The sequence below is a fragment of the Triturus cristatus genome, chromosome 10 (assembly GCF_964204655.1).
Source record: "Triturus cristatus chromosome 10, aTriCri1.1, whole genome shotgun sequence".
In the NCBI taxonomy this organism is placed as follows: domain Eukaryota; kingdom Metazoa; phylum Chordata; class Amphibia; order Caudata; family Salamandridae; genus Triturus; species Triturus cristatus.
This window is the reverse complement of record NC_140593.1, coordinates 847,621,589-847,637,013: the sequence shown is the minus strand read 5'-3', so window position 1 is coordinate 847,637,013 and position 15,425 is coordinate 847,621,589. Positions and strand designations below refer to the sequence as shown.

The window sequence follows — 15,425 nt, the reverse complement described above, 5'->3', positions numbered from 1 at the left end:
TCAGACATTTTGTTTGCTCTAGGTGTATGCTCTCGGTGAGGACAATAAAACAATTTCTGCTCTCATGCCTTGCTTTCATCAAGTAGGCCCACCCTTCAGTACAAAAGGACGTGCAAACGAATGGCGCAAACTATCGTCACTTCTCTTTTTGAGCTGTCACTGATGCCCCTGGAGCACAGTACGTCACGCTGGCGAGGGATAGACAGCTTCCATTATCTCAGCTTTCCTATAAGTTGAGAGAGTAAATGCAAACAATAAGCTGCTGTTTCTGCCCGGTCTCGAACCAGGGACCTTTCGCGTGTAAAGCGAACATGATAACCACTACACCACAGAAACAGATACTCTGGCAGCAATCTTCTTGGCATGTAGTGGGCTGGAAAGCACAGACCAAGGGCCAATGTCCATGAAGCTCAACGTTGGACCCTCCTTACCCGATCTCTTTCTTTGGAAGAAAGGAACGAGGACCACTTTTATTCCAAAAGGCGATTTTAAAACCATACCTGAAATCACACTAGAAAAACACTTTGAATTTAATGTTCCTACACTGATGGTCCACCCCAGAAAAGCAGTTGCAAAGAAGTCCGGCACTGAAATTCTATACGCCAAAAGTGGGAAACAGCGTGCAGGGAAAGGAACTTTCTCACCACACACGGCGTCTTATAGCATTGAAAAGAAGAAATGGTCCTATATAATAAGCAGCCTAAAAATAATTCCACAGCTTGGGCTCGTCCGGGATTTGAACCCGGGACCTCTCGCACCCGAAGCGAGAATCATACCCCTAGACCAACGAGCCTGATTCCCGAGTCGCCAATTTGAACAATTTCTGATGCGTCTTTCAGAAACAAAGCAGTGCTATTTGGCTGCTCTCTCTCTATGTGAGCCACACAAAGTCATGTTTCTCTCAAGATGTTGTTTTTTTCACTCTTGCAAGGAAGGGATCAGCCGATATCCTAGCTGCCAGTGAGCAGAAAAAAGGCACTGATGAGAACTGCAGGCACTTTCTGGCACTTGTACTTCTCTGCAAGTCCTGGACCCTTGCCCCATAAACTTCCACCCCAGAAGCAAGGGAGGGCCTGCCAATTCTTGCTCCTAAGAAAGAGGCGTAAGATTCTTGGATTTAAACACGCTCACTCAGCGCTCGATCAGGCGAGATCAGGCGAGATTTATATGAGTGGCTCGCAGGACTGAAACACTCACCTGGGAGACCCAGGGTGGCTGAATTCCCAGAATGGTCATTGTTGGGCAAGTCACCTCCTTTCCTCCTGCCTCAATCTAGAATTGGCTGCAAATCACAAGATAGAGTTCAATGTCCATGTGTACTGCCTACTCCCAGCTACCTCTCTGTCTTCCTTATGTAAATTAAAATTCGCAAGGGGTGACCAATGACAATCTGCTCCTCCCACATAACCAGGAAGCCCTGTTGAACATGTCTGCCTCTGTTGTTGCAGGGACAGTGCCTTCTCCGCCCAAAAGGTGGCAGGAGAGCCTCACAACAAAGATAGGATCAACTGCTTAGTGAGAAACCAGCACTGCAGTTAGTGTGATGGAGTGCAAATTTAACGGAAGTTGTGCCTGAGGTGTCCCTTCCAGGAATACATGGAATTGTGATTGAGGGCCCAGCCTGATCGTTGGTGGATTTCTCGTCATATGTTACAGGTCCGTGCAAAGATTGTGGCGTGTGGGGAATGCACTGCAAAAAACAGGAAGATTTAAGGGTGTAAAAGAGACCTGTCAGAAGTGGGATTTGAACCCACGCCTCCATGAGGAGACCAGAAGTCTCAGTTGCACTGAAGATCAAGCTCTCTTGAGTCTGGCGCCTTAGACCACTCGGCCATCCTGACAGCCCTGGCTATGTACAGGTCTGACTCTTCTGTCTGCACTTGCCAATGTTTGCACTTACAGCGTTCACAGCAATGTCACAGGTGTAAAGGCCCCACAATACAACATGGCATGATAAAAAAAAAGCTAGGCACAAGAGCGACCACTGATGGATGCGGATTACTTTGTTTCGTCTTGCAAAAGTAAAGGAAGTTTCCCACGGCTCGCTGGGTTCATGGACCGCCTCTTCTTAAGCTTGCATTGAGATAATAAGGTTTTAGAGGGTGCACATAAAAGCAGCTCATGCACAGTGTTTCTGCCCGGTCTCGAACCGGGGACCTTTCGCGTGTTAGGCGAACGTGATGACCACTACACTACAGAAACTAACTTGCTGTGTTTTACTGTTAGAGCAAGGTTCCTCTCAAGGATTCTCTCTACTTCTATTCTGCTGTATCAGCAGCCACTCAGAAAGCGAGGAGCAAGTGTGAAAACTGCAGAGATATCAGCCAACATGCTTGCAATTAGACGTATTAAAAATTTACTTATGCAGGCATCGACAGACAAATATCTGATGCCTAAATGCCAGCAAGTACAGCTTGGGAAAGCATCACCTGGGACACACACAGACTAAGCATGAAGGCAGAAAAAGCATGGATATCCGTTTTTCTTCTGAGGTTCAAAATAATTTGTGCAACAATGCGCCGAGTGTAATGAGAAATAGTCAGGCATTGTGAGTTTTGAGTAGGATTCGTATGTTTACCTCTAAAAAAGGGCTCGTCCGGGATTTGAACCCGGGACCTCTCGCACCCTAAGCGAGAACCATACCCCTAGACCAACGAGCCGAGGCACACAAGAGTCACCTTTCGCACCAGCTCCGGGGGTTATTGGCAGCGAGTCGGTGAATGCTTCACCCAAAGCAAGCAACTGCACATGCTGCTCTCTTCTGCAATATGGTTGCTGTCTTTTCCATGGCCGTCATCGAACAAGAAATGAAAATGCCTCCATCCTTCAGACATTTTGTTTGCTCTAGGTGTATGCTCTCGGTGAGGACAATAAAACAATTTCTGCTCTCATGCCTTGCTTTCATCAAGTAGGCCCACCCTTCAGTACAAAAGGACGTGCAAACGAATGGCGCAAACTATCGTCACTTCTCTTTTTGAGCTGTCACTGATGCCCCTGGAGCACAGTACGTCACGCTGGCGAGGGATAGACAGCTTCCATTATCTCAGCTTTCCTATAAGTTGAGAGAGTAAATGCAAACAATAAGCTGCTGTTTCTGCCCGGTCTCGAACCAGGGACCTTTCGCGTGTAAAGCGAACGTGATAACCACTACACCACAGAAACAGATACTCTGGTAGCAATCTTCTTGGCATGTAGTGGGCTGGAAAGCACAGACCAAGGGCCAATGTCCATGAAGCTCAACGTTGGACCCTCCTTACCCGATCTCTTTCTTTGGAAGAAAGGAACGAGGACCACTTTTATTCCAAAAGGCGATTTTAAAACCATACCTGAAATCACACTAGAAAAACACTTTGAATTTAATGTTCCTACACTGATGGTCCACCCCAGAAAAGCAGTTGCAAAGAAGTCCGGCACTGAAATTCTATACGCCAAAAGTGGGAAACAGCGTGCAGGGAAAGGAACTTTCTCACCACACACGGCGTCTTATAGCATTGAAAAGAAGAAATGGTCCTATATAATAAGCAGCCTAAAAATAATTCCACAGCTTGGGCTCGTCCGGGATTTGAACCCGGGACCTCTCGCACCCGAAGTGAGAATCATACCCCTAGACCAACGAGCCTGATTCCCGAGTCGGCAATTTGAACAATTTCTGATGCGTCTTTCAGAAACAAAGCAGTGCTATTTGGCTGCTCTCTCTATATGTGAGCCACACAAAGTCATGTTTCTCTCAAGATGTTGTTTTTTTCACTCTTGCAAGGAAGGGATCAGCCGATATCCTAGCTGCCAGTGAGCAGAAAAAAGGCACTGATGAGAACTGCAGGCACTTTCTGGCACTTGTACTTCTCTGCAAGTCCTGGACCCTTGCCCCATAAACTTCCACCCCAGAAGCAAGGGAGGGCCTGCCAATTCTTGCTCCTAAGAAAGAGGCGTTTGATTCTTGGATTCAAACACGCTCACTCAGCGCTCAATCATGCTCGATCAGGCGAGATTTATATGAGTGGCTCGCAGGACTGAAACACTCACCTGGGAGACCCAGGGTGGCTGAATTCCCAGAATGGTCATTGTTGGGCAAGTCACCTCCTTTCCTCCTGCCTCAATCTAGAATTGGCTGCAAATCACAAGATAGAGTTCAATGTCCATGTGTACTGCCTACTCCCAGCTACCTCTCTGTCTTCCTTATGTAAATTAAAATTCGCAAGGGGTGACCAATGACAATCTGCTCCTCCCACATAACCAGGAAGCCCTGTTGAACATGTCTGCCTCTGTTGTTGCAGGGACAGTGCCTTCTCCGCCCAAAAGGTGGCAGGAGAGCCTCACAACAAAGATAGGATCAACTGCTTAGTGAGAAACCAGCACGGCAGTTAGTGTGATGGAGTGCAAATTTAACGGAAGTTGTGCCTGAGGTGTCCCTTCCAGGAATACATGGAATTGTGATTGAGGGCCCAGCCTGATCGTTGGTGGATTTCTCGTCATATGTTACAGGTCCGTGCAAAGATTGTGGCGTGTGGGGAATGCACTGCAAAAAACAGGAAGATTTAAGGGTGTAAAAGAGACCTGTCAGAAGTGGGATTTGAACCCACGCCTCCATGAGGAGACCAGAAGTCTCAGTTGCACTGAAGATCAAGCTCTCTTGAGTCTGGCGCCTTAGACCACTCGGCCATCCTGACAGCCCTGGCTATGTACAGGTCTGACTCTTCTGTCTGCACTTGCCAATGTTTGCACTTACAGCGTTCACAGCAATGTCACAGGTGTAAAGGCCCCACAATACAACATGGCATGATAAAAAAAAAGCTAGGCACAAGAGCGACCACTGATGGATGCGGATTACTTTGTTTCGTCTTGCAAAAGTAAAGGAAGTTTCCCACGGCTCGCTGGGTTCATGGACCGCCTCTTCTTAAGCTTGCATTGAGATAATAAGGTTTTAGAGGGTGCACATAAAAGCAGCTCATGCACAGTGTTTCTGCCCGGTCTCGAACCGGGGACCTTTCGCGTGTTAGGCGAACGTGATGACCACTACACTACAGAAACTAACTTGCTGTGTTTTACTGTTAGAGCAAGGTTCCTCTCAAGGATTCTCTCTACTTCTATTCTGCTTTATCAGCAGCCACTCAGAAAGCGAGGAGCAAGTGTGAAAACTGCAGAGATATCAGCCAACATGCTTGCAATTAGACGTATTAAAAATTTACTTATGCAGGCATCGACAGACAAATATCTGATGCCTAAATGCCAGCAAGTACAGCTTGGGAAAGCATCACCTGGGACACACACAGACTAAGCATGAAGGCAGAAAAAGCATGGATATCCGTTTTTCTTCTGAGGTTCAAAATAATTTGTGCAACAATGCGCCGAGTGTAATGAGAAATAGTCAGGCATTGTGAGTTTTGAGTAGGATTCGTATGTTTACCTCTAAAAAAGGGCTCGTCCGGGATTTGAACCCGGGACCTCTCGCACCCTAAGCGAGAACCATACCCCTAGACCAACGAGCCGAGGCACACAAGAGTCACCTTTCGCACCAGCTCCGGGGGTTATTGGCAGCGAGTCGGTGAATGCTTCACCCAAAGCAAGCAACTGCACATGCTGCTCTCTTCTGCAATATGGTTGCTGTCTTTTCCATGGCCGTCATCGAACAAGAAATGAAAATGCCTCCATCCTTCAGACATTTTGTTTGCTCTAGGTGTATGCTCTCGGTGAGGACAATAAAACAATTTCTGCTCTCATGCCTTGCTTTCATCAAGTAGGCCCACCCTTCAGTACAAAAGGACGTGCAAACGAATGGCGCAAACTATCGTCACTTCTCTTTTTGAGCTGTCACTGATGCCCCTGGAGCACAGTACGTCACGCTGGCGAGGGATAGACAGCTTCCATTATCTCAGCTTTCCTATAAGTTGAGAGAGTAAATGCAAACAATAAGCTGCTGTTTCTGCCCGGTCTCGAACCAGGGACCTTTCGCGTGTAAAGCGAACGTGATAACCACTACACCACAGAAACAGATACTCTGGTAGCAATCTTCTTGGCATGTAGTGGGCTGGAAAGCACAGACCAAGGGCCAATGTCCATGAAGCTCAACGTTGGACCCTCCTTACCCGATCTCTTTCTTTGGAAGAAAGGAACGAGGACCACTTTTATTCCAAAAGGCGATTTTAAAACCATACCTGAAATCACACTAGAAAAACACTTTGAATTTAATGTTCCTACACTGATGGTCCACCCCAGAAAAGCAGTTGCAAAGAAGTCCGGCACTGAAATTCTATACGCCAAAAGTGGGAAACAGCGTGCAGGGAAAGGAACTTTCTCACCACACACGGCGTCTTATAGCATTGAAAAGAAGAAATGGTCCTATATAATAAGCAGCCTAAAAATAATTCCACAGCTTGGGCTCGTCCGGGATTTGAACCCGGGACCTCTCGCACCCGAAGTGAGAATCATACCCCTAGACCAACGAGCCTGATTCCCGAGTCGGCAATTTGAACAATTTCTGATGCGTCTTTCAGAAACAAAGCAGTGCTATTTGGCTGCTCTCTCTATATGTGAGCCACACAAAGTCATGTTTCTCTCAAGATGTTGTTTTTTTCACTCTTGCAAGGAAGGGATCAGCCGATATCCTAGCTGCCAGTGAGCAGAAAAAAGGCACTGATGAGAACTGCAGGCACTTTCTGGCACTTGTACTTCTCTGCAAGTCCTGGACCCTTGCCCCATAAACTTCCACCCCAGAAGCAAGGGAGGGCCTGCCAATTCTTGCTCCTAAGAAAGAGGCGTTTGATTCTTGGATTCAAACACGCTCACTCAGCGCTCAATCATGCTCGATCAGGCGAGATTTATATGAGTGGCTCGCAGGACTGAAACACTCACCTGGGAGACCCAGGGTGGCTGAATTCCCAGAATGGTCATTGTTGGGCAAGTCACCTCCTTTCCTCCTGCCTCAATCTAGAATTGGCTGCAAATCACAAGATAGAGTTCAATGTCCATGTGTACTGCCTACTCCCAGCTACCTCTCTTTCTTCCTTATGTAAATTAAAATTCGCAAGGGGTGACCAATGACAATCTGCTCCTCCCACATAACCAGGAAGCCCTGTTGAACATGTCTGCCTCTGTTGTTGCAGGGACAGTGCCTTCTCCGCCCAAAAGGTGGCAGGAGAGCCTCACAACAAAGATAGGATCAACTGCTTAGTGAGAAACCAGCACGGCAGTTAGTGTGATGGAGTGCAAATTTAACGGAAGTTGTGCCTGAGGTGTCCCTTCCAGGAATACATGGAATTGTGATTGAGGGCCCAGCCTGATCGTTGGTGGATTTCTCGTCATATGTTACAGGTCCGTGCAAAGATTGTGGCGTGTGGGGAATGCACTGCAAAAAACAGGAAGATTTAAGGGTGTAAAAGAGACCTGTCAGAAGTGGGATTTGAACCCACGCCTCCATGAGGAGACCAGAAGTCTCAGTTGCACTGAAGATCAAGCTCTCTTGAGTCTGGCGCCTTAGACCACTCGGCCATCCTGACAGCCCTGGCTATGTACAGGTCTGACTCTTCTGTCTGCACTTGCCAATGTTTGCACTTACAGCGTTCACAGCAATGTCACAGGTGTAAAGGCCCCACAATACAACATGGCATGATAAAAAAAAAGCTAGGCACAAGAGCGACCACTGATGGATGCGGATTACTTTGTTTCGTCTTGCAAAAGTAAAGGAAGTTTCCCACGGCTCGCTGGGTTCATGGACCGCCTCTTCTTAAGCTTGCATTGAGATAATAAGGTTTTATAGGGTGCACATAAAAGCAGCTCATGCACAGTGTTTCTGCCCGGTCTCGAACCGGGGACCTTTCGCGTGTTAGGCGAACGTGATGACCACTACACTACAGAAACTAACTTGCTGTGTTTTACTGTTAGAGCAAGGTTCCTCTCAAGGATTCTCTCTACTTCTATTCTGCTTTATCAGCAGCCACTCAGAAAGCGAGGAGCAAGTGTGAAAACTGCAGAGATATCAGCCAACATGCTTGCAATTAGACGTATTAAAAATTTACTTATGCAGGCATCGACAGACAAATATCTGATGCCTAAATGCCAGCAAGTACAGCTTGGGAAAGCATCACCTGGGACACACACAGACTAAGCATGAAGGCAGAAAAAGCATGGATATCCGTTTTTCTTCTGAGGTTCAAAATAATTTGTGCAACAATGCGCCGAGTGTAATGAGAAATAGTCAGGCATTGTGAGTTTTGAGTAGGATTCGTATGTTTACCTCTAAAAAAGGGCTCGTCCGGGATTTGAACCCGGGACCTCTCGCACCCTAAGCGAGAACCATACCCCTAGACCAACGAGCCGAGGCACACAAGAGTCACCTTTCGCACCAGCTCCGGGGGTTATTGGCAGCGAGTCGGTGAATGCTTCACCCAAAGCAAGCAACTGCACATGCTGCTCTCTTCTGCAATATGGTTGCTGTCTTTTCCATGGCCGTCATCGAACAAGAAATGAAAATGCCTCCATCCTTCAGACATTTTGTTTGCTCTAGGTGTATGCTCTCGGTGAGGACAATAAAACAATTTCTGCTCTCATGCCTTGCTTTCATCAAGTAGGCCCACCCTTCAGTACAAAAGGACGTGCAAACGAATGGCGCAAACTATCGTCACTTCTCTTTTTGAGCTGTCACTGATGCCCCTGGAGCACAGTACGTCACGCTGGCGAGGGATAGACAGCTTCCATTATCTCAGCTTTCCTATAAGTTGAGAGAGTAAATGCAAACAATAAGCTGCTGTTTCTGCCCGGTCTCGAACCAGGGACCTTTCGCGTGTAAAGCGAACGTGATAACCACTACACCACAGAAACAGATACTCTGGTAGCAATCTTCTTGGCATGTAGTGGGCTGGAAAGCACAGACCAAGGGCCAATGTCCATGAAGCTCAACGTTGGACCCTCCTTACCCGATCTCTTTCTTTGGAAGAAAGGAACGAGGACCACTTTTATTCCAAAAGGCGATTTTAAAACCATACCTGAAATCACACTAGAAAAACACTTTGAATTTAATGTTCCTACACTGATGGTCCACCCCAGAAAAGCAGTTGCAAAGAAGTCCGGCACTGAAATTCTATACGCCAAAAGTGGGAAACAGCGTGCAGGGAAAGGAACTTTCTCACCACACACGGCGTCTTATAGCATTGAAAAGAAGAAATGGTCCTATATAATAAGCAGCCTAAAAATAATTCCACAGCTTGGGCTCGTCCGGGATTTGAACCCGGGACCTCTCGCACCCGAAGTGAGAATCATACCCCTAGACCAACGAGCCTGATTCCCGAGTCGGCAATTTGAACAATTTCTGATGCGTCTTTCAGAAACAAAGCAGTGCTATTTGGCTGCTCTCTCTATATGTGAGCCACACAAAGTCATGTTTCTCTCAAGATGTTGTTTTTTTCACTCTTGCAAGGAAGGGATCAGCCGATATCCTAGCTGCCAGTGAGCAGAAAAAAGGCACTGATGAGAACTGCAGGCACTTTCTGGCACTTGTACTTCTCTGCAAGTCCTGGACCCTTGCCCCATAAACTTCCACCCCAGAAGCAAGGGAGGGCCTGCCAATTCTTGCTCCTAAGAAAGAGGCGTTTGATTCTTGGATTCAAACACGCTCACTCAGCGCTCAATCATGCTCGATCAGGCGAGATTTATATGAGTGGCTCGCAGGACTGAAACACTCACCTGGGAGACCCAGGGTGGCTGAATTCCCAGAATGGTCATTGTTGGGCAAGTCACCTCCTTTCCTCCTGCCTCAATCTAGAATTGGCTGCAAATCACAAGATAGAGTTCAATGTCCATGTGTACTGCCTACTCCCAGCTACCTCTCTGTCTTCCTTATGTAAATTAAAATTCGCAAGGGGTGACCAATGACAATCTGCTCCTCCCACATAACCAGGAAGCCCTGTTGAACATGTCTGCCTCTGTTGTTGCAGGGACAGTGCCTTCTCCGCCCAAAAGGTGGCAGGAGAGCCTCACAACAAAGATAGGATCAACTGCTTAGTGAGAAACCAGCACGGCAGTTAGTGTGATGGAGTGCAAATTTAACGGAAGTTGTGCCTGAGGTGTCCCTTCCAGGAATACATGGAATTGTGATTGAGGGCCCAGCCTGATCGTTGGTGGATTTCTCGTCATATGTTACAGGTCCGTGCAAAGATTGTGGCGTGTGGGGAATGCACTGCAAAAAACAGGAAGATTTAAGGGTGTAAAAGAGACCTGTCAGAAGTGGGATTTGAACCCACGCCTCCATGAGGAGACCAGAAGTCTCAGTTGCACTGAAGATCAAGCTCTCTTGAGTCTGGCGCCTTAGACCACTCGGCCATCCTGACAGCCCTGGCTATGTACAGGTCTGACTCTTCTGTCTGCACTTGCCAATGTTTGCACTTACAGCGTTCACAGCAATGTCACAGGTGTAAAGGCCCCACAATACAACATGGCATGATAAAAAAAAAGCTAGGCACAAGAGCGACCACTGATGGATGCGGATTACTTTGTTTCGTCTTGCAAAAGTAAAGGAAGTTTCCCACGGCTCGCTGGGTTCATGGACCGCCTCTTCTTAAGCTTGCATTGAGATAATAAGGTTTTAGAGGGTGCACATAAAAGCAGCTCATGCACAGTGTTTCTGCCCGGTCTCGAACCGGGGACCTTTCGCGTGTTAGGCGAACGTGATGACCACTACACTACAGAAACTAACTTGCTGTGTTTTACTGTTAGAGCAAGGTTCCTCTCAAGGATTCTCTCTACTTCTATTCTGCTTTATCAGCAGCCACTCAGAAAGCGAGGAGCAAGTGTGAAAACTGCAGAGATATCAGCCAACATGCTTGCAATTAGACGTATTAAAAATTTACTTATGCAGGCATCGACAGACAAATATCTGATGCCTAAATGCCAGCAAGTACAGCTTGGGAAAGCATCACCTGGGACACACACAGACTAAGCATGAAGGCAGAAAAAGCATGGATATCCGTTTTTCTTCTGAGGTTCAAAATAATTTGTGCAACAATGCGCCGAGTGTAATGAGAAATAGTCAGGCATTGTGAGTTTTGAGAAGGATTCGTATGTTTACCTCTAAAAAAGGGCTCGTCCGGGATTTGAACCCGGGACCTCTCGCACCCTAAGCGAGAATCATACCCCTAGACCAACGAGCCGAGGCACACAAGAGTCACCTTTCGCACCAGCTCCGGGGGTTATTGGCAGCGAGTCGGTGAATGCTTCACCCAAAGCAAGCAACTGCACATGCTGCTCTCTTCTGCAATATGGTTGCTGTCTTTTCCATGGCCGTCATCGAACAAGAAATGAAAATGCCTCCATCCTTCAGACATTTTGTTTGCTCTAGGTGTATGCTCTCGGTGAGGACAATAAAACAATTTCTGCTCTCATGCCTTGCTTTCATCAAGTAGGCCCACCCTTCAGTACAAAAGGACGTGCAAACGAATGGCGCAAACTATCGTCACTTCTCTTTTTGAGCTGTCACTGATGCCCCTGGAGCACAGTACGTCACGCTGGCGAGGGATAGACAGCTTCCATTATCTCAGCTTTCCTATAAGTTGAGAGAGTAAATGCAAACAATAAGCTGCTGTTTCTGCCCGGTCTCGAACCAGGGACCTTTCGCGTGTAAAGCAAACGTGATAACCACTACACCACAGAAACAGATACTCTGGCAGCAATCTTCTTGGCATGTAGTGGGCTGGAAAGCACAGACCAAGGGCCAATGTCCATGAAGCTCAACGTTGGACCCTCCTTACCCGATCTCTTTCTTTGGAAGAAAGGAACGAGGACCACTTTTATTCCAAAAGGCGATTTTAAAACCATACCTGAAATCACACTAGAAAAACACTTTGAATTTAATGTTCCTACACTGATGGTCCACCCCAGAAAAGCAGTTGCAAAGAAGTCCGGCACTGAAATTCTATACGCCAAAAGTGGGAAACAGCGTGCAGGGAAAGGAACTTTCTCACCACACACGGCGTCTTATAGCATTGAAAAGAAGAAATGGTCCTATATAATAAGCAGCCTAAAAATAATTCCACAGCTTGGGCTCGTCCGGGATTTGAACCCGGGACCTCTCGCACCCGAAGCGAGAATCATACCCCTAGACCAACGAGCCTGATTCCCGAGTCGGCAATTTGAACAATTTCTGATGCGTCTTTCAGAAACAAAGCAGTGCTATTTGGCTGCTCTCTCTCTATGTGAGCCACACAAAGTCATGTTTCTCTCAAGATGTTGTTTTTTTCACTCTTGCAAGGAAGGGATCAGCCGATATCCTAGCTGCCAGTGAGCAGAAAAAAGGCACTGATGAGAACTGCAGGCACTTTCTGGCACTTGTACTTCTCTGCAAGTCCTGGACCCTTGCCCCATAAACTTCCACCCCAGAAGCAAGGGAGGGCCTGCCAATTCTTGCTCCTAAGAAAGAGGCGTTTGATTCTTGGATTCAAACACGCTCACTCAGCGCTCGATCAGGCTCGATCAGGCTCGATCAGGCTCGATCAGGCTCGATCAGGCTCGATCAGGCGAGATTTATATGAGTGGCTCACAGGACTGAAACACTCACCTGGGAGACCCAGGGTGGCTGAATTCCCAGAATGGTCATTGTTGGGCAAGTCACCTCCTTTCCTCCTGCCTCAATCTAGAATTGGCTGCAAATCACAAGATAGAGTTCAATGTCCGTGTGAACTGCCTACTCCCAGCTACCTCTCTGTCTTCCTTATGTAAATTAAAATTCGCAAGGGGTGACCAATGACAATCTGCTCCTCCCACATAACCAGGAAGCCCTGTTGAACATGTCTGCCTGTGTTGTTGCAGGGACAGTGCCTTCTCCGCCCAAAAGGTGGCAGGAGAGCCTCACAACAAAGATAGGATCAACTGCTTAATGAGAAACCAGCACGGCAGTTAGTGTGATGGAGTGCAAATTTAACGGAAGTTGTGCCTGAGGTGTCCCTTCCAGGAATACATGGAATTGTAATTGAGGGCCCAGCCTGATCGTTGGTGGATTTCTCGTCATATGTTACAGGTCCGTGCAAAGATTGTGGCGTGTGGGGAATGCACTGCAAAAAACAGGAAGATTTAAGGGTGTAAAAGAGACATGTCAGAAGTGGGATTTGAACCCACGCCTCCATGAGGAGACCAGAAATCTCAGTTGCACTGAAGATCAAGCTCTCTTGAGTCTGGCGCCTTAGACCACTCGGCCATCCTGACAGCCCTGGCTATGTACAGGTCTGACTCTTCTGTCTGCACTTGCCAATGTTTGCACTTACAGCGTTCACAGCAATGTCACAGGTGTAAAGGCCCCACAATACAACATGGCATGATAAAAAAAAAGCTAGGCACAAGAGCGACCACTGATGGATGCGGATTACTTTGTTTCGTCTTGCAAAAGTAAAGGAAGTTTCCCACGGCTCGCTGGGTTCATGGACCGCCTCTTCTTAAGCTTGCATTGAGATAATAAGGTTTTAGAGGGTGCACATAAAAGCAGCTCATGCACAGTGTTTCTGCCCGGTCTCGAACCGGGGACCTTTCGCGTGTTAGGCGAACGTGATGACCACTACACTACAGAAACTAACTTGCTGTGTTTTACTGTTAGAGCAAGGTTCCTCTCAAGGATTCTCTCTACTTCTATTCTGCTGTATCAGCAGCCACTCAGAAAGCGAGGAGCAAGTGTGAAAACTGCAGAGATATCAGCCAACATGCTTGCAATTAGACGTATTAAAAATTTACTTATGCAGGCATCGACAGACAAATATCTGATGCCTAAATGCCAGCAAGAACAGCTTGGGAAAGCATCACCTGGGACACACACAGACTAAGCATGAAGGCAGAAAAAGCATGGATATCCGTTTTTCTTCTGAGGTTCAAAATAATTTGTGCAACAATGCGCCGAGTGTAATGAGAAATAGTCAGGCATTGTGAGTTTTGAGTAGGATTCGTATGTTTACCTCTAAAAAAGGGCTCGTCCGGGATTTGAACCCGGGACCTCTCGCACCCTAAGCGAGAATCATACCCCTAGACCAACGAGCCGAGGCACACAAGAGTCACCTTTCGCACCAGCTCCGGGGGATATTGGCAGCGAGTCGGTGAATGCTTCACCCAAAGCAAGCAACTGCACATGCTGCTCTCTTCTGCAATATGGTTGCTGTCTTTTCCATGGCCGTCATCGAACAAGAAATGAAAATGCCTCCATCCTTCAGACATTTTGTTTGCTCTAGGTGTATGCTCTCGGTGAGGACAATAAAACAATTTCTGCTCTCATGCCTTGCTTTCATCAAGTAGGCCCACCCTTCAGTACAAAAGGACGTGCAAACGAATGGCGCAAACTATCGTCACTTCTCTTTTTGAGCTGTCACTGATGCCCCTGGAGCACAGTACGTCACGCTGGCGAGGGATAGACAGCTTCCATTATCTCAGCTTTCCTATAAGTTGAGAGAGTAAATGCAAACAATAAGCTGCTGTTTCTGCCCGGTCTCGAACCAGGGACCTTTCGCGTGTAAAGCGAACATGATAACCACTACACCACAGAAACAGATACTCTGGCAGCAATCTTCTTGGCATGTAGTGGGCTGGAAAGCACAGACCAAGGGCCAATGTCCATGAAGCTCAACGTTGGACCCTCCTTACCCGATCTCTTTCTTTGGAAGAAAGGAACGAGGACCACTTTTATTCCAAAAGGCGATTTTAAAACCATACCTGAAATCACACTAGAAAAACACTTTGAATTTAATGTTCCTACACTGATGGTCCACCCCAGAAAAGCAGTTGCAAAGAAGTCCGGCACTGAAATTCTATACGCCAAAAGTGGGAAACAGCGTGCAGGGAAAGGAACTTTCTCACCACACACGGCGTCTTATAGCATTGAAAAGAAGAAATGGTCCTATATAATAAGCAGCCTAAAAATAATTCCACAGCTTGGGCTCGTCCGGGATTTGAACCCGGGACCTCTCGCACCCGAAGCGAGAATCATACCCCTAGACCAACGAGCCTGATTCCCGAGTCGCCAATTTGAACAATTTCTGATGCGTCTTTCAGAAACAAAGCAGTGCTATTTGGCTGCTCTCTCTCTATGTGAGCCACACAAAGTCATGTTTCTCTCAAGATGTTGTTTTTTTCACTCTTGCAAGGAAGGGATCAGCCGATATCCTAGCTGCCAGTGAGCAGAAAAAAGGCACTGATGAGAACTGCAGGCACTTTCTGGCACTTGTACTTCTCTGCAAGTCCTGGACCCTTGCCCCATAAACTTCCACCCCAGAAGCAAGGGAGGGCCTGCCAATTCTTGCTCCTAAGAAAGAGGCGTTTGATTCTTGGATTTAAACACGCTCACTCAGCGCTCGATCAGGCGAGATCAGGCGAGATTTATATGAGTGGCTCGCAGGACTGAAACACTCACCTGGGAGACCCAGGGTGGCTGAATTCCCAGAATGGTCATTGTTGGGCAAGTCACCTCC

At 47.3% G+C, this 15,425-nt stretch overlaps 27 non-coding genes across 27 annotated transcripts; all 27 read right to left on the bottom strand.

The window, feature by feature from the left end:
• Positions 1–263: 263 nt before the first annotated feature.
• Positions 264–336, bottom strand: TRNAV-UAC (transfer RNA valine (anticodon UAC)). Its single transcript has one exon. It is a non-coding gene; the product is annotated as a tRNA-Val (tRNA).
• A 385-nt stretch (positions 337–721) lies between these two features.
• On the bottom strand, positions 722–793 carry TRNAP-CGG (transfer RNA proline (anticodon CGG)). Its single transcript has one exon. It is a non-coding gene; the product is annotated as a tRNA-Pro (tRNA).
• Positions 794–1,729: 936 nt separating this feature from the next.
• Positions 1,730–1,841, bottom strand: TRNAL-CAA (transfer RNA leucine (anticodon CAA)). Its single transcript has 2 exons — positions 1,804–1,841; positions 1,730–1,775 (listed from the first exon to the last, which is right to left on the bottom strand). It is a non-coding gene; the product is annotated as a tRNA-Leu (tRNA).
• Positions 1,842–2,129: 288 nt separating this feature from the next.
• On the bottom strand, positions 2,130–2,202 carry TRNAV-AAC (transfer RNA valine (anticodon AAC)). The gene has a single exon. It is a non-coding gene; the product is annotated as a tRNA-Val (tRNA).
• A 386-nt stretch (positions 2,203–2,588) lies between these two features.
• On the bottom strand, positions 2,589–2,660 carry TRNAP-AGG (transfer RNA proline (anticodon AGG)). The gene has a single exon. It is a non-coding gene; the product is annotated as a tRNA-Pro (tRNA).
• A 429-nt stretch (positions 2,661–3,089) lies between these two features.
• Positions 3,090–3,162, bottom strand: TRNAV-UAC (transfer RNA valine (anticodon UAC)). Its single transcript has one exon. It is a non-coding gene; the product is annotated as a tRNA-Val (tRNA).
• A 385-nt stretch (positions 3,163–3,547) lies between these two features.
• TRNAP-CGG (transfer RNA proline (anticodon CGG)) lies at positions 3,548–3,619 on the bottom strand. The gene has a single exon. It is a non-coding gene; the product is annotated as a tRNA-Pro (tRNA).
• Positions 3,620–4,555: 936 nt separating this feature from the next.
• On the bottom strand, positions 4,556–4,667 carry TRNAL-CAA (transfer RNA leucine (anticodon CAA)). The gene is made up of 2 exons: positions 4,630–4,667; positions 4,556–4,601 (listed from the first exon to the last, which is right to left on the bottom strand). It is a non-coding gene; the product is annotated as a tRNA-Leu (tRNA).
• Positions 4,668–4,955: 288 nt separating this feature from the next.
• TRNAV-AAC (transfer RNA valine (anticodon AAC)) lies at positions 4,956–5,028 on the bottom strand. The gene has a single exon. It is a non-coding gene; the product is annotated as a tRNA-Val (tRNA).
• Positions 5,029–5,414: 386 nt separating this feature from the next.
• TRNAP-AGG (transfer RNA proline (anticodon AGG)) lies at positions 5,415–5,486 on the bottom strand. Its single transcript has one exon. It is a non-coding gene; the product is annotated as a tRNA-Pro (tRNA).
• A 429-nt stretch (positions 5,487–5,915) lies between these two features.
• On the bottom strand, positions 5,916–5,988 carry TRNAV-UAC (transfer RNA valine (anticodon UAC)). The gene has a single exon. It is a non-coding gene; the product is annotated as a tRNA-Val (tRNA).
• Positions 5,989–6,373: 385 nt separating this feature from the next.
• Positions 6,374–6,445, bottom strand: TRNAP-CGG (transfer RNA proline (anticodon CGG)). Its single transcript has one exon. It is a non-coding gene; the product is annotated as a tRNA-Pro (tRNA).
• A 936-nt stretch (positions 6,446–7,381) lies between these two features.
• Positions 7,382–7,493, bottom strand: TRNAL-CAA (transfer RNA leucine (anticodon CAA)). The gene is made up of 2 exons: positions 7,456–7,493; positions 7,382–7,427 (listed from the first exon to the last, which is right to left on the bottom strand). It is a non-coding gene; the product is annotated as a tRNA-Leu (tRNA).
• Positions 7,494–7,781: 288 nt separating this feature from the next.
• TRNAV-AAC (transfer RNA valine (anticodon AAC)) lies at positions 7,782–7,854 on the bottom strand. The gene has a single exon. It is a non-coding gene; the product is annotated as a tRNA-Val (tRNA).
• A 386-nt stretch (positions 7,855–8,240) lies between these two features.
• On the bottom strand, positions 8,241–8,312 carry TRNAP-AGG (transfer RNA proline (anticodon AGG)). The gene has a single exon. It is a non-coding gene; the product is annotated as a tRNA-Pro (tRNA).
• Positions 8,313–8,741: 429 nt separating this feature from the next.
• TRNAV-UAC (transfer RNA valine (anticodon UAC)) lies at positions 8,742–8,814 on the bottom strand. The gene has a single exon. It is a non-coding gene; the product is annotated as a tRNA-Val (tRNA).
• Positions 8,815–9,199: 385 nt separating this feature from the next.
• TRNAP-CGG (transfer RNA proline (anticodon CGG)) lies at positions 9,200–9,271 on the bottom strand. The gene has a single exon. It is a non-coding gene; the product is annotated as a tRNA-Pro (tRNA).
• A 936-nt stretch (positions 9,272–10,207) lies between these two features.
• On the bottom strand, positions 10,208–10,319 carry TRNAL-CAA (transfer RNA leucine (anticodon CAA)). The gene is made up of 2 exons: positions 10,282–10,319; positions 10,208–10,253 (listed from the first exon to the last, which is right to left on the bottom strand). It is a non-coding gene; the product is annotated as a tRNA-Leu (tRNA).
• A 288-nt stretch (positions 10,320–10,607) lies between these two features.
• On the bottom strand, positions 10,608–10,680 carry TRNAV-AAC (transfer RNA valine (anticodon AAC)). Its single transcript has one exon. It is a non-coding gene; the product is annotated as a tRNA-Val (tRNA).
• Positions 10,681–11,066: 386 nt separating this feature from the next.
• TRNAP-AGG (transfer RNA proline (anticodon AGG)) lies at positions 11,067–11,138 on the bottom strand. The gene has a single exon. It is a non-coding gene; the product is annotated as a tRNA-Pro (tRNA).
• Positions 11,139–11,567: 429 nt separating this feature from the next.
• On the bottom strand, positions 11,568–11,640 carry TRNAV-UAC (transfer RNA valine (anticodon UAC)). The gene has a single exon. It is a non-coding gene; the product is annotated as a tRNA-Val (tRNA).
• Positions 11,641–12,025: 385 nt separating this feature from the next.
• TRNAP-CGG (transfer RNA proline (anticodon CGG)) lies at positions 12,026–12,097 on the bottom strand. The gene has a single exon. It is a non-coding gene; the product is annotated as a tRNA-Pro (tRNA).
• A 976-nt stretch (positions 12,098–13,073) lies between these two features.
• On the bottom strand, positions 13,074–13,185 carry TRNAL-CAA (transfer RNA leucine (anticodon CAA)). The gene is made up of 2 exons: positions 13,148–13,185; positions 13,074–13,119 (listed from the first exon to the last, which is right to left on the bottom strand). It is a non-coding gene; the product is annotated as a tRNA-Leu (tRNA).
• Positions 13,186–13,473: 288 nt separating this feature from the next.
• On the bottom strand, positions 13,474–13,546 carry TRNAV-AAC (transfer RNA valine (anticodon AAC)). Its single transcript has one exon. It is a non-coding gene; the product is annotated as a tRNA-Val (tRNA).
• A 386-nt stretch (positions 13,547–13,932) lies between these two features.
• On the bottom strand, positions 13,933–14,004 carry TRNAP-AGG (transfer RNA proline (anticodon AGG)). Its single transcript has one exon. It is a non-coding gene; the product is annotated as a tRNA-Pro (tRNA).
• Positions 14,005–14,433: 429 nt separating this feature from the next.
• Positions 14,434–14,506, bottom strand: TRNAV-UAC (transfer RNA valine (anticodon UAC)). Its single transcript has one exon. It is a non-coding gene; the product is annotated as a tRNA-Val (tRNA).
• A 385-nt stretch (positions 14,507–14,891) lies between these two features.
• Positions 14,892–14,963, bottom strand: TRNAP-CGG (transfer RNA proline (anticodon CGG)). The gene has a single exon. It is a non-coding gene; the product is annotated as a tRNA-Pro (tRNA).
• Between the last annotated feature and the right edge of the window lie 462 nt (positions 14,964–15,425).